Here is a 14,840-nt window from a genome sequence, read left to right on the forward strand (position 1 = left end):
TTTTTACTCAGCATATTTACATGTCCAACAAACAAATATATTTACCTTTACTCTAATTTCTACCAATGGCTAAATGTGTAAAATATCACAATGTTATATACTGTATACAGTAAAGACTAAAACAGCAATGTCTATGTGGACCCTACAGGACATGTAGAATTGTGTATTAATCAATATAAAGACATAACTAATGATTAATATGTTGTGTGTGTGTTACTTGCATAGACAGCTAAAGCAGCCTCAACCCTATGGAAAAATGAAAATAAATAAACAGCTTGTGATAGAGAATAGAAATGGCTGTTCATGCGTTTGTTACGTCTCGGCTAGATTAATGCAATTCATTATTTTGCTGTGTATCCAAGTCTCAAATTGCTTGTCTTCAGCTAGTCTGAAACGCTGCGGCCAAACTTCTTCATAAGTGTCGTAAATTTGAACAAATTTCTATCCTATTCTCAGAGAATAGACTTTAAAGGACCATGAATTTAGGGCCACGACTCTGGAACAGCCTGCCTCTAAGCGATTAGAACGGCCCCTTCTCTGTCCGCTTTCAAGTCTCTGTTTTTGGTTTTTCTGTTTTATGGTTACTCTTATTTTTTTCTAATCTGAATTTTATTGGTGTTATATTTATTTACCACAAAGGTTCCTAGATGGCAATAAAGGTGAATGTAATATAAACATTACAATTTATGTCTATGATGTTAATGTCTGCAATCCATTCTGCTGTTACACAATTTAATACAATGCTGTTATACAAAAGGTCGTTTTTTCCATGATAAATGCAAATACTGAGAATCTGTCAAGCTGTCACTCAAATACTAGTGGATTACCTTGAAATGAAGGTGCTGATGGCAGTTGGCAGTGGCTACGAGGCAGTGGAGGAGATACGAAACCTAATGGGTAAATGAAATGAGTAATCTTGATTCCAAAAATGTTATTCAAATCTTAAGTGTTAAGTGCTTAATAAAAGAGGTTATTACATGTTGTGAAATATGCTGATGTAGATTGCTATTCCATTGTCTATTGTAAATGCAAATACTGAGAATGTGACAGTCAGTTAAAAAGATTACTTACCGCAATGGATGCATGCAATGAACTGGCAAGATTTTTACAAACGTGTTCACATAAAAGAAAAAGGGAGAAAAATAAGAAATCACATATGATTAACTATTATACAAGTAAAATATTGCACATGCCTGCATGGATGGACATGTACAGAATAACTGTAAAGTCTTAAAAATATCATTGACTAATCTGAATCACATGAATAAGTACATTTGACAGGATTCTCTGAACTGCGGTGCAAAGAAACATGGTGGCGCCCATCTCACGTTATAGATCAAGATATGTTTTTCTTTTTTATATACAAGTTTTTAAAAGACCACACATTTTTTGAGAATCGGAAGATCAGATAGTTGATGACAAGGTAAGCAAGTTTGTGAATATTTTGAAGAAAAAAAGAAAAGAAAAGCGACACATCTGTCATACAGTGGCTGCGGTGTGTCACGTGACAAATATGACGCGTCGCCATGGAAACATTAAAGGCCAATTTATACTTCTGCGTCGGGTGCGCGTAGAAGGTACGGCGTAGCATACGCATTGACGTGTACCATACGTCGTACCCTTCGCCGTACCCTGACGCGCACCTCCTCAAAAATGTAACTACGCGTCGCGGCGACGCGGACCGCAAGATCTGTGATTGGTCGGCTGGATAGCATCGCGTTTCCTCCTACGCATTTCCGGAATGATCTTCTGCACGCCCGCCATTTTTAAATTCCGAAGATCAGTGAAGAGCCATGGAAATAGACCAAGTTACAGAGAGATTGCTTGAAGAAGTGCGGAAATACAGCCATCTGTATGACTCCTTCAGTCGCCATTGCTCGTAGAAACCTAAACTCAAAACAGCCGCGAGGAATGTAAACACAGTGGAACTGGAACATTAAAACCCACCCGCGCCAACTAGCGTTTCGGCGGTGTAACTGCAGAGCAACACAGACATTCGCAGAAGTATAAATGCTCACGACGGCGTCGCCTACGTGCGTACCCTACGACGTACACTACGGCGTACACTCGACGCAGAAGTATAAATTGGCCTTAAGGGGGAACGATCTAAAATAGAATATTACAATTAAGCGTGAAAAAGGGTTGATATATGCATAATAAATGACGCTGGCTTATCTTTTTATTAAGCGAGTTATCATTGTGTATTGATCATTGATGGTATAAAGTTATGCCTAACCCTTAACAATTTCACATGTCCCCTCAGTCATTTCATCCTGCAGCCGGGCCTGAAACCGTTAGCACAATCTCCTCACGAGACACATTATTATTGTAATGCTTAATGGAAATTAATTATTGTTCATGTTTCAGCTATTATAAACATTCATAATCAAATAAGTTTAACTGCATTCAACTCGTTGACCCACACACATTTTAATTACCTGAGACAGATTTTCTTACTCACCCGACGCAAAACAGCAGGCATAGAAAAATCCAGAATCATTAGTTATGCAGCATTCCAGTCTAATTGGCCAGCCGTTATATTCGTTTGAATACTAAAAACTAATACCCTTATAATCAAGTTTAATTAGTAAAAATACATTCAAAAGTCATTACAATTTAAAAAACATTTATTACAATAAATAAAAAAAACAAGTTAAAAATATTTATCACAACGCGCCCACCCACACAGACTGCGCAGGAGATGCGCGCACCCAGAGTCCGTTAAAGGGATAGTTCACTTTGAAATTCATTTTTGGTATGTTTTAGCTTACCTCAAGGGCATCCAAGATGTAGGTGTCTTTTTTTCCGCGGTAGTTTCAATTTTGATATTTTTAGGTCAAACCGTTCTTGTCTGTCAGTCATATAATGCAGGTCTATGGTCACGGTCTCAAAACACAAGCACAGAGTCCAAATTAAAACAATTCCCCGTCGTCCAAATTAAACAATTCCCCATCGTAAGTACACATTGATGGCCTGAGACACGAAACGAGCGGTTTGTGTGAGAAAACGAACAGTATTTATATTGTTTTTACCTCTTATACGCAGACATGTCCGAGTGATCTGATCTGACGTGTACGCAGACTGGTGCATAGACATATACACTAGATGTCACCTTAAAGACATTCGTTCCAATGAACTGCCGTAGACAAAGCGACATCTAGTGTATATATATCTATGCACCAGTCTGCGTACACGTCACACACCAGGATGCGCGAGCGCCCTCAGATCACTTGGACATGGCTGCGTATAAGAGCTAAAAACTATATAAATACTGTTCGTTTTCTCACACAAACCGCTCGTTTCGTGTCTCAGGCCATCAATGTGTACTTACGATGGGGAATTGTTTAATTTGGACGACGGGGAATTGTTTTAATTTGGACTCTGTGCTTGTGTTTTGAGACCGTGACCATAGACCTGCATTATATGACTGACAGACAAGAACGGTTTGACCTAAAAATATCAAAATTGAAACTACCGCGGAAAAAAAGACACCTACATCTTGGATGCCCTTGAGGTAAGCTAAAACATACCAAAAATATTTCAAAGTGAACTATCCCTTTAAAAGCTGCGCACAGCCACAAACAAATGTGGGCTCGTCCGTAATAAAAAACGGAAATGTTTAATTAATACATTGGGCATCAACTAGACAAGTTAGAAGTCAGCATAAAGGGTAATAGGAAATCCGTGTAGATCGGTTTTAAACCCTAATTAATTTAAAACAATTGCAGGCAAAATAGATTTAATGGGGATTTATTTTAAATAAAATTCATTACAAGTAAAAAAAATCATTTTAATAAATAATTAATCCAGTTAAAAATATTCATTACAATAAAATTACTTAAAAGTTAAAAATATTAATCAAAAGCGTGCTCACAAAAGCTGTGCAAGGCCTTTTTGTTTTAAATAAAATTAATTTCAAGTTAAAAATATCCATTACAAGTTAATATTTAATACAATAAATAAAAATAACTACAGGTTCAAATATTTATCAAAACGCGCACACACAGACAGCGCAGGAAATGCTAATAATATCATAAAATCACAAAGAATATCAAATCACAAATAATATAAATAAAATTCCTTATCTGTTAAAGATATTAACACGCGCGCGCGCACACACACACACACAAAGGGTGCGCGCAGCAGGAGTCCCGCTTAAAAGACGTGCACAGCCAGTCTTCTTCAGTGCGCAGCAGTTCTCCAACGCTTACCAGAGTCGGCGCTATTGTTCCCCTGCTGGAGTTAAAGGTGAGACAGAAGATATAACATGTATTGATGTATCTGAAACACTGTGTATTTAGAAATGTTAATTTACAAAGAAATTAATAAATACAAATAATAAAAAAGTCAGAAAAAAGCCCTTTCCATTAGCTGACAGGAAATTTCATTTTCTGAGGTAAAACTTTACCTCATTAGAAATTGTATCAATGACTTTTAATATATAAATCAACTACATGAATAAATAAATCAATTCCTGTGAAATATTAAGTAAAAAAAGAGAGAAGTCCTGTCCTGAGGTAATTTTTTACCTCACAAGAAATGTATTGACGCGATTAATTTATGAATTGGAAGTTGATTAACATTTCTTGTGATGTAAATATTCATTGGAAAAGGGCCCGTCTATAGGGTTATGGCTAAGGTTGAGTTTATTTTCTGAGGTAAAACTTTACTTCATTAGAAATTTTATCATTGACTTTCAATAAATAAATCTAAACTAAACTATAAATAAAACAACATGAATAAATAAATAAATTCCTGTGAAATATAAAAAAAAAAACAGGTCATGTATCATGATATTTTCATGTGTTAGAAAGTCATTGAAAACATTATGAAAGTTATAACCTTACCCTTTTTTGTGTATTATTCTTAGGATGGCAACCCCCTACAGTCAGCAAGCACCGCTAAAAGTCAAATGTGTGGGTAGCCGCAGGAGCCAAAAGGCTTTAAATTTCACATCCAACAACAACATAATTGATGTTGGACAATACAAGGTGACCACACTGTCCGCCCTAACTGATGGACAGACATGGTACACCTCAATAAAAAATGGTAGTGACCCGGAGTTTGAAGAGGGTGGATCATACATCATAAAAAATTACACCCTCTCTAAACAATATGGCCGGCAGTGTATTTTCTTAAACCGGTCAAGCAGAAAATTTAAAACCTCCCCACTGGCCATAACCGAGGAGGCAGAGAGAGCTGCAAAAGAGGTCCTCTGTCCTCCTTCCCCATTTGTAACCGGGGAAGAACAGGAAGTCTTCTCAAGCACTGGATACCTGAGTCTGCAGGGAACCATTGAGAAAGTGAGTGAATTTAAAAGCACAATTGAATATCTAGTACATTATCCTGGTTTACTTAACCTAGGTAAATGTAAGCTATTATAATTGTGTTTCTCAATCACAGTCCTATAGTACCCTAACACTTTTATTTGAGATACACATTTAGGTGAATTAACCTTGATTGGGAATACATAGAAAATATTCAGTGTTGGGGATACCTGGACCAGGATTGAGAAACACTCATCTGTGACACTGGGCTGTTATTTTCCAGGTGCAAGTGGCCAGGATGACTCGGGCCCAGTATCCCCTCCTGGACCTTTCTTTGAGGTCTGGAATAAAACTTCTGGAGGTGACTTTATGGAGAGAAGAGGCGTTGATGGACCTGTACGTCGGGGATAAGGTGGAGGTCAGCCACCTAAGGGCAAACATTCGGCCCAATGGAGGAGGCAAATTTGACTCCTCCAACTATACGACTGTCAAGGTAAACAAATATAAATTTCAAAGGTTATCAAAGACAATTAAACAGCCATTAATAAAAAATAAAAAACAATTAAACTGCAAGCATTAAAATATTGTGAATTGTAATCAATACATTTTTACTGTTTATAATAATCTAACTGTAACACTAACCTTAACCCTAAGTGTGGATGTTTTTTTATTTATTTTTCACCAGATCGGAGAGCGCGAGATCCTTGAAGCAGTGCTGACAATTATTGGCGTGTCCGAGGATAATGATATGCTCATCTTGTTGGACAGTGAACTTGAAGACTATGCTGTACCAAGCCATTTTTACCATGGCAATATAAATGACTTGGTACAGCAGCTGCCAATTACATTAAAAGTTCAGCACATTCATCACCGTGTGCTGAAACTTGAGGCCGTGGATACAACTGAGGCCGCAAAATCCCTGGATGCAGCAGAGGATGCAGAATCCCTTGACCTTATCGAGGCCGCAGAATCCCTGGACCTTATTGAGGCCACAGAATCCCTGGACCTTATTGAGGCCACAGAAGCCGCAGAATCCCTAGAAGTTGAAAACACTGAGGCTTAAAATGTGTTTTTGACTTTGATTTGGTTTTGTTTTCTTAAGTTCTGATTGTTTTATATTTCTAAATGTTCCTAAGTACTTTACATATTATTAAAGACTGTTTGTTCGAATATCTTGTTGTGTGTTTCTTTGCATTCACCCCATTACATTACAGGGTTGTTTGTTTTTATGGGGTTTTAGAATGGGGGTTTTCAATTTGAATAACATTGCGTAAATTCCGAAAAATTTAAAATGCATGAGCTGTTCTCTGATTGTTTCAGGAAAAGATTCGAAGCATCAGGAATGTTGAAAACAGTGCCATCTTGTGGCAGGTCAAAAACCCAAACGTTTACAGCTTGTTGTTTTATCAACCAAGCACAAATAAAAAGCCTGACAATGCTAAATGTTTTTTTGATAATATAATACATTTATATAATAATAATAATAATAATAATAAAGTGTTTCAATAAATGAATGAATAAAATGTTTCTGGCTATTAATAAAGTCATTATGCACTCCAAGTGAGCATTGCAAAGATTAATTTTGATCCTGAATTCATCAGCTCTATTGTGTCTTGTTACTCTAACCTCTTAATTAAATAAGGGCAATCATAACCTATTGCAGTTAATTTTGCAATGTACCGTTGCCGGTCGGCAGGCGTCAATGACTCGCAATATGACATTTTTGTCATTCAAAATACACACGATGTTCGCAGTGTTTTCCCCCACGCCGACTCCACCCTCGCCACACCAGACCACGCCCCCAACTATGACTAGATGCCGACTGTATCCCTGCGTCCCAACGTGCATACTATCCACCCTATCTGCCCTAAATAGTATTGACAATTACTCAGAGCCGGATTAACGCAAAGGCAAACTAGGCACGTGCCTAGGGCCCGATTGGCGGGATGGGGCCCAGACAGAAGAGGGACAAAAAAAATAAAATAAAAAAATAAATTACAAATGTCCTATCTACAATTTATTTCAATATTTAACTAAAAATAGTGACGATGTTTATCTTAACCATAGACTGTTACATTACTGCAGTTAAACCAATTAATGTGTCCGTTACAAAGCGGGTGCCGGCTTCTGAAAGTATGTGTAACGAACGCATCCATCAGGTGCTGCGAGGCAAAAGCCTAATAAGCACACAAAGAAGCACAGCTCATAATAAAGGTGTGTGAGTTGTCGTCATCTATTTTGGAGTGATTGCAATGTATTCTAAATATAAACTTGTACTGTAGATCAGCGTCATTTCTGGAAAAATCATTCACCGCTTTATTACGAGTTTAAAAGAGCGCGAGCGTCATTAACGTGCCCAGACGCGACGCTTTGAATTTGCGCGTACAATGAATAACATCGCGTCGGGAGCTGACTAGTAAAAAAGCTACAAAATTAAAAGACAAGACGTCTGTATTCTAAGTTAAAAAGCCAACACACTACAACATTTTTAAATGTTTCAAATAAAGGATCTCATATCTATGGGTCTATCTTCTAAATTCTGCTGATGATTAGATTATACCCTGACATTACGCCAATAATATCAGTTTATATATTTTTTTCTGCTCAGTTGCGATCGTGTCTTTCTCTTCCACTTGATTTGTGTAGGCTATAGCATATTTAAGGTAGCAATGCAATATAAAAGCACTTATGCTCATCTACTGAAGTGGGATTCTGGAACTGTGAATAAATTGAATAAAACAGCAAAATAACAAAAACAACAATAACATCTTCATTAAACAAAAAAGAGATTACCTTAGATAAAGTTTGATTAATATGTACATACAGTACCGGTAAAAGTCTGGACCCATTACTATTTTTAATGTTTTTGAAAGAAGTTTATTATTATGCTCTACAAGCCTGCATTTATTTGATCAAAAATACAGAAAAAAACAGGAATATTCAGCAAGGATGTGTTAAATATATAAAAAGTGATAGTGAAGACTTTTTTAAAAGAACTTTTTAATAATCAAAAATCCTGAAAAAAAGTATCACGGGTTATAAAATAAATATTAAAGGAGAAGTTAACTTTTAAAATGAAAATTCTGTCATCATATACTCACCCTCATGTTGTTTCAAACCTGTATGAATTTCTTTCTTCTGCTGAACACAAAGGAAGATATTTAGAAGAATGTCAGTAACCAGACAGTTTTTGGGTCCCATTGACTTCCAAAGTATTTTTTTTTTCCTACTATGGAAGTCAATGGGACCCAAAAACTGTCTGGTTACTGACATTCTTCTAAATATCTTCCTTTGTGTTCAGCAGAAGAAAGAAATTCATACAGGTTTGAAACAACATGAGGGTGAGTATATGATGACAGAATTTTCATTTTAAAAGTTAACTTCTCCTTTAAGCACAATTTCTAACATTTGATAATAAATCAGAATATTATAAAGTTTTCTGAAGGATCACGTGACACTAAATTCAGCTTTGCATCACATAAATATAAAGTATAGTAAAATAGAAAACCATTATTTTAAATTTTAATAATATTTCACTATATTATTTTTCTGTATTTTTGATCAAATAAATCCAGGCTTGATGAGCATAAGAGACTTCTTTCAAAAACATTAAAAAATAGTAATGTGTCCAAACTTATGCACTTTTTAAAATGAAATGTTGTATAAATAAAAAGGTTAGGAATCATATTTGTTTCAAGTGTTTTTTAATTGGGGGTGGGGGGCCTCCAACATGAATTTTGCCTAGGGCCTCCTAATGTCTAGAACCGGCCCTGCAATTACTAATGTCACATACTATTTAGGATGGATAGTATGCACATTGGGACGCAGTCTATGTATTGTTGTGGCTGCGGTGTGTCATGTGACAATCATGACGCGTCGCCATGGAAACAAGGGGTCAGTTAAAATATTTTGAACTTACGCGTGAAAGGGTTGATTTTAAAATATATATATTCTAAGTAAACAACAATAGCCCAAGTTTAGTAAAACATTTTTTATTGAGACTATAAAATAATTCTGCATCCATTTTTAGGTGTGCCAGCTGCCACTGTGGGTGGCACCGGCACACCCGTGGCTACGCCCCTGCTTTAACTGATAAAACATCATTATTGCTCTGGATTTTGTTATAATGAATAACGTCGATTAAAAAAATATAAATATATAAATATAAAGCGGGGGGGGGGTTTTTATGTGAGGGGGAAAATGTCATTCTTGTATGACAAGAACCATTTCGGAATCAGTTAATTGCTTTTTACGCATTAGAAAAACAAGAGTTATTTTAGTAGCATGAAAAATCAAAAGGATTATAAATTAATATCTTACTTACATCGTAGGCTATCTGACACTTTTCATCGAGCGAATTGGCAAAATCCAGTCAGTGTCTGACTGACTGACTGAGGTGGTGAGCACATGACGTGAACGCGGCAAAAACCTGGCAAAAACTCACGAACCCGCAGTTTGTTTCTTCATCGTTAACTAATCTGATTGGTTATTGCATTATGAGCTCAACAGAGACTTGTGTGATTGGTGGTAATGCTCAACGCTGAAAAAGTATCAAAAGTAATCTTGCATGTGAGCATATTAACCTGTAATGCCGCAACACTTTCATTTAGTTTCACATTTCACTTCAAAAGTGATAGTCGTTATCCATCGACGGCCTATATCACGTAAACTGATCCTTTCAGCACTATTATGTATTACACCACAAAATAACATGCTCAACATTTTCGGGTACATTACAACGGTCACATTTATCAGAAATGTATTTTGTCTTTAAATACAAAGTTGACTTTTTGAATTTAAAATATTCTCACTGATAAAATGTAACCATCCTGCTCCTGCCGATCGACTGTCCTTGCACAGTTAATCTTCTACCCTATACACACCTGAAGCAACCAATTAAGGTATTCAGGATCGCATGAAAATTAAAGCAGGTGTGTTTGATTAGGGTTGGAGATGTCCAACAGTCGATCGGCAGGAGCAGGATTGGGCACCCCTGCGTGTAATCTATCTAATTATCCATCAAACTTTAAACTTCTAACCAATTAAACTTCTGACTACTTTAAACTTCTAACCAATTTAAACTTCTAACTACTTTAAACTACTTTAAACTTCTTTTAAAACTTATGAACACATACACTTATTAACTCATGAATTCATTACAAACTCTTAAACTCATTAATTAATAAACTCTGAACTCTTAGTAATTACTTGCTCAACATTTTCGGGTAGATTACAACGGTCACATTTATCAGAAATGCATTTTGTCTTTAAATACAAAGTTGACTTTATAGGGGGGATTTTTTAACCATTGCATTTTAAGAAGCAGGGCAATTGTGTCTCATAATGTAGCAATTTAGTTTCCTAATTTCCTTCACCTGGTTACTGTGACAACGCACGTCCATCTCCACATTAGCTGTTCTTACAATATAACTTTTTATTATTATTATGAGTTGTTGATATAAAATGTATGATAGATATTAAAAGAATTAATAAACTCTGAACTCTTAGACTCGTTTAAACTTATAAACTCTAAATGTACTAGAATTCTACATTTATAACCTAGAGTGATTTATTTAAACTCATCTAAGTATCTAATATCTATCTATCTATCCATCTATCTATCTATCTATCTATCTATCTATCTATAGAACAGCCTAGCAACCACCCAGAATACCCTAGCAACCACCCAGAACACCCTAGCAACCGCCTAGCAACCACCCAAAAGACCCTAGCAACCACCCAGAATACCATAGCAACCACCCAAAATACCCTAGCAACCGCCTAGCAACCACCCAAAATGCCCTAGCAACCACCCAAAATACCCTAGCAACCGCCTAGCAACCACCCAAAATACCCTAGCAACCACCCAAAATACCCTAGCAACCGCCTAGCAACCACCCAAGACACCCTAGCAACCACCGAAAATATCCTAGCAACCACCTAGCAACCACCCAAAAGACCCTAGCAACCACCCAAAATAGCCTAGCAACCACCCAAAATACCCTAGCAACCGCCTAGCAACCACCCAAAAGACCCTAGCAACCACCCAAAAGACCCTAGCAACCGCCTAGCAACCACCCAGAATATCCTAGCAACCACCCAAAACACCCTAGCAACCACCCAAAAGACCCTAGCAACCGCCTAGCAACCACCCAAAAGACCCTAGCAACCACCCAAAACACCCTAGCAACCACCCAAAAGACCCTAGCAACCACCCAAAAGACCCTAGCAACCACCCAGAACACCCTAGCAACCGCCTAGCAACCACCCAAAAGACCCTAGCAACCACCTAGCAACCACCCAAAAGACCCTAGCAACCACCCAGGACACCCTAGCAACCACCTAGCAACCACCCAGAACACCCTAGCAACCTCCCAAAATACCCTAGCAACACCATAGCAACCACCCATAACATCCTAGCAACCGCCTAGCAAAAAACTTTCTGGTCCAAACTTTCTCAAGCCAACTTAAAGTTTGTCTCGACGAACTTTCGCATCTAGTTAAGTTGGCTTGAGAGAGCCAACATATTGAAATCCTATTTAAACTTATTATTAAGTTGGCTTGAGAAAGCCAACTTACTGATATTGTACTTAAACTTATTAAGTTGGCTTGAGAGAGCCAACATATTGAAATCCTATTTAAACTTATTAAGTTGGCTTGAGAAAGCCAACATATTGAAATCCTATTTAAACTTATTATTATTATTAATATTATTATTAAGTTGGCTTGAGAAAGCCAACATATTGAAATCCTATTTAAACTTATTATTAATTAAGTTGGCTTGAGAGAGCCAACATATTGAAATCCTATTTAAACTTATTATTAATAATATTATTATTATTCTTCTGTGAAAAACTATTGACTCAAACTCGCCCTAGAGCTTTAACTCTACATACTCCAAACTCGGCTCAGACACTCAAACTGATCTGAAGTTTTATGCTATATCTTTTCAGACTGATCGGACTTACGGTTTTCCTACAAATGACGATCAAAACTCGGAAAAAGTCCCATTGACTTAACATTGGGCATTCTAAAAAAATTCAAACTCACCAACCGACAAAAATTCAAATCTAAATCCCTTGAAAACTAAATCAAACTGCCATTCTATATATATTAGCCAATGAAACTCATTTAAACTAATAAACTCTAATTTCATACACTTATAAACTAATTAACTTAAATTGAATAACTAATTAACTAATAAACTCATGAATTCATAGACTTATGAACTCTTAAACTCATAAATTAATAAACTCTGAACTCTAAACTCATTTAAACTTATAAACTCTAAACTCAAAAACTTGTACACTTATAAACTCATAAATTTATACACTTATAAAATCTAAACTCATAAACTCTGAGTGTGTGTGTGTGTGTGTGTGTGTGTATCTATCTATCTACCGCTCTGAATACCATAGCAACCACCCAGAACACCCTAGCAACCACCCAAAAGACCCTAGCAACCACCCAAAATATCCTAGCAACCACCCAAAAGACCCTAGCAACCACCCAAAACACCCTAGCAACCGCCTAGCAACCACCCAAAAGACCATAGCAACCACCCAAAACACCCTAGCAACCACCCAAAACACCCGAGCAAACGCCTAGCAACCACCCAAAAGACCCTAGCAACCACCCAAAATACCCTAGCAACACCATAGCAACCACACAAAACATCCTAGTAACCACCCAAAACACCCTAGCAACCGCCTAGCAACCACCCAAAAGACCCTAGCAACCACCCAAAACACCCTAGCAACCGCCTAGCAACCACCCAAAAGACCATAGCAACCACCCAAAACACCCTAGCAACCACCCAAAACACCCTAGCAACCGCCTAGCAACCACCCAAAAGACCCTAGCAACCACCCAAAATACCCTAGCAACACCATAGCAACCACACAAAACATCCTAGTAACCACCCAAAACACCCTAGCAACCGCCTAGCAACCACCCAAAAGACCCTAGCAACCACCCAAAATACCCTAGCAACACCATAGCAACCACACAAAACATCCTAGTAACCACCCAAAACACCCTAGCAACCGCCTAGCAACCACCCAGAACACCCTAGCAACCACCCAAAACACCCTAGCAACCACCCAAAATATCCTAGCAACCGCCTAGCAACCACCCAGAATACCCTAGCAACCACCCAAAACACCCTAGCAACCACCCAAAACACCCTAGCAACCGCCTAGCAACCACCCAAAAGACCCTAGCAACCACCCAGAATACCATAGCAACCACCCAAAAGACCCTAGCAACCGCCTAGCAACCACCCAAAAGACCCTAGCAACCACCCAAAATAGCCTAGCAACCACCCAGAACACCCTAGCAACCACCCAAAATACCCTAGCAACACCATAGCAACCACCCAAAAGACCCTAGCAACCACCCAAAACACCCTAGCAACCACCCAAAATACTAGCAACACCATAGCAACCACACAAAACATCTTAGTAACCACCCATAACACCCTAGCAACCGCCTAGCAACCACCCAAAATACCCTAGCAACCACCCAAAATACCCTAGCAACCGCCTAGCAACCACCCAAGACACCCTAGCAACCACCGAAAATATCCTAGCAACCACCTAGCAACCACCCAAAAGACCCTAGCAACCACCCAAAATAGCCTAGCAACCACCCAAAATACCCTAGCAACCGCCTAGCAACCACCCAAAAGACCCTAGCAACCACCCAAAAGACCCTAGCAACCGCCTAGCAACCACCCAGAATATCCTAGCAACCACCCAAAACACCCTAGCAACCACCCAAAACACCCTAGCAACCACCCAGAACACCCTAGCAACCGCCTAGCAACCACCCAAAATACCCTAGCAACCACCCAAAAGACCCTAGCAACCACCCAGGACACCCTAGCAACCACCTAGCAACCACCCAGAACACCCTAGCAACCTCCCAAAATACCCTAGCAACACCATAGCAACATCCTAGCAACCGCCTAGCAAAAAACGTTCTGGTCCAAACTTTCTCAAGCCAACTTAAAGTTTGTCTCGACGAACTTTCGCATCTAGTATTATTATTATTATTCTTCTGTGAAAAACTGTTGACTCAAACTCGCCCTAGAGCTTTAACTCTACATACTCCAAACTCGGCTCAGACACTCAAACTGATCTGAAGTTAGTTGCTATATCTTTTCAGACTGATCGGACTTACGGTTTTCCTACAAATGACGATCAAAACTCGGAAAAACTCCCATTGACTTAACATTGGGCATTCTAAAAAAATTCAAACTCACCAACCGACAAAATTTTAAATCTAAATCCCTTGAAAACTAATTCAAACTGCCATTCTATATATATTAGCCAATGAAACTCATTTAAACTAATAAACTCTAATCTCATACACTTATAAACTAATTAACTTAAATTTTATAACTAATTAACTAATAAACTCATGAATTCATAGACTTATGAACTCTTAAACTCATAAATTAATAAACTCTGAACTCTAAACTCATTTAAACTTATAAACTCTGAACTCAAAAACTTGTACACTTATAAACTCATCAATTTATACACTTATAAACTCTAAACTCAAACTCTG

The 14,840-nt window shown here is 37.9% G+C and overlaps 1 protein-coding gene and 1 long non-coding RNA gene across 2 annotated transcripts in view; both read right to left on the reverse strand.

The window, feature by feature from the left end:
- Positions 1-14,840, reverse strand: part of LOC309495519 (baculoviral IAP repeat-containing protein 2-like) — a gene marked incomplete at its 3' end in the record, with an annotated part of 281,365 nt that overhangs the window by 168,573 nt on the left and 97,952 nt on the right. The gene's annotated exons all lie outside the window — the stretch shown is intronic.
- Positions 5,300-6,990, reverse strand: LOC309494120. The gene is made up of 3 exons (XR_014204227.1): positions 5,910-6,990; positions 5,531-5,752; positions 5,300-5,455 (listed from the first exon to the last, which is right to left on the reverse strand). It is a non-coding gene; the product is annotated as an uncharacterized lncRNA (long non-coding RNA).

This window comes from Leuciscus leuciscus (genome assembly GCF_965113295.1).
Source record: "Leuciscus leuciscus genome assembly, chromosome: 3".
In the NCBI taxonomy this organism is placed as follows: Eukaryota; Metazoa; Chordata; class Actinopteri; order Cypriniformes; family Leuciscidae; genus Leuciscus; species Leuciscus leuciscus.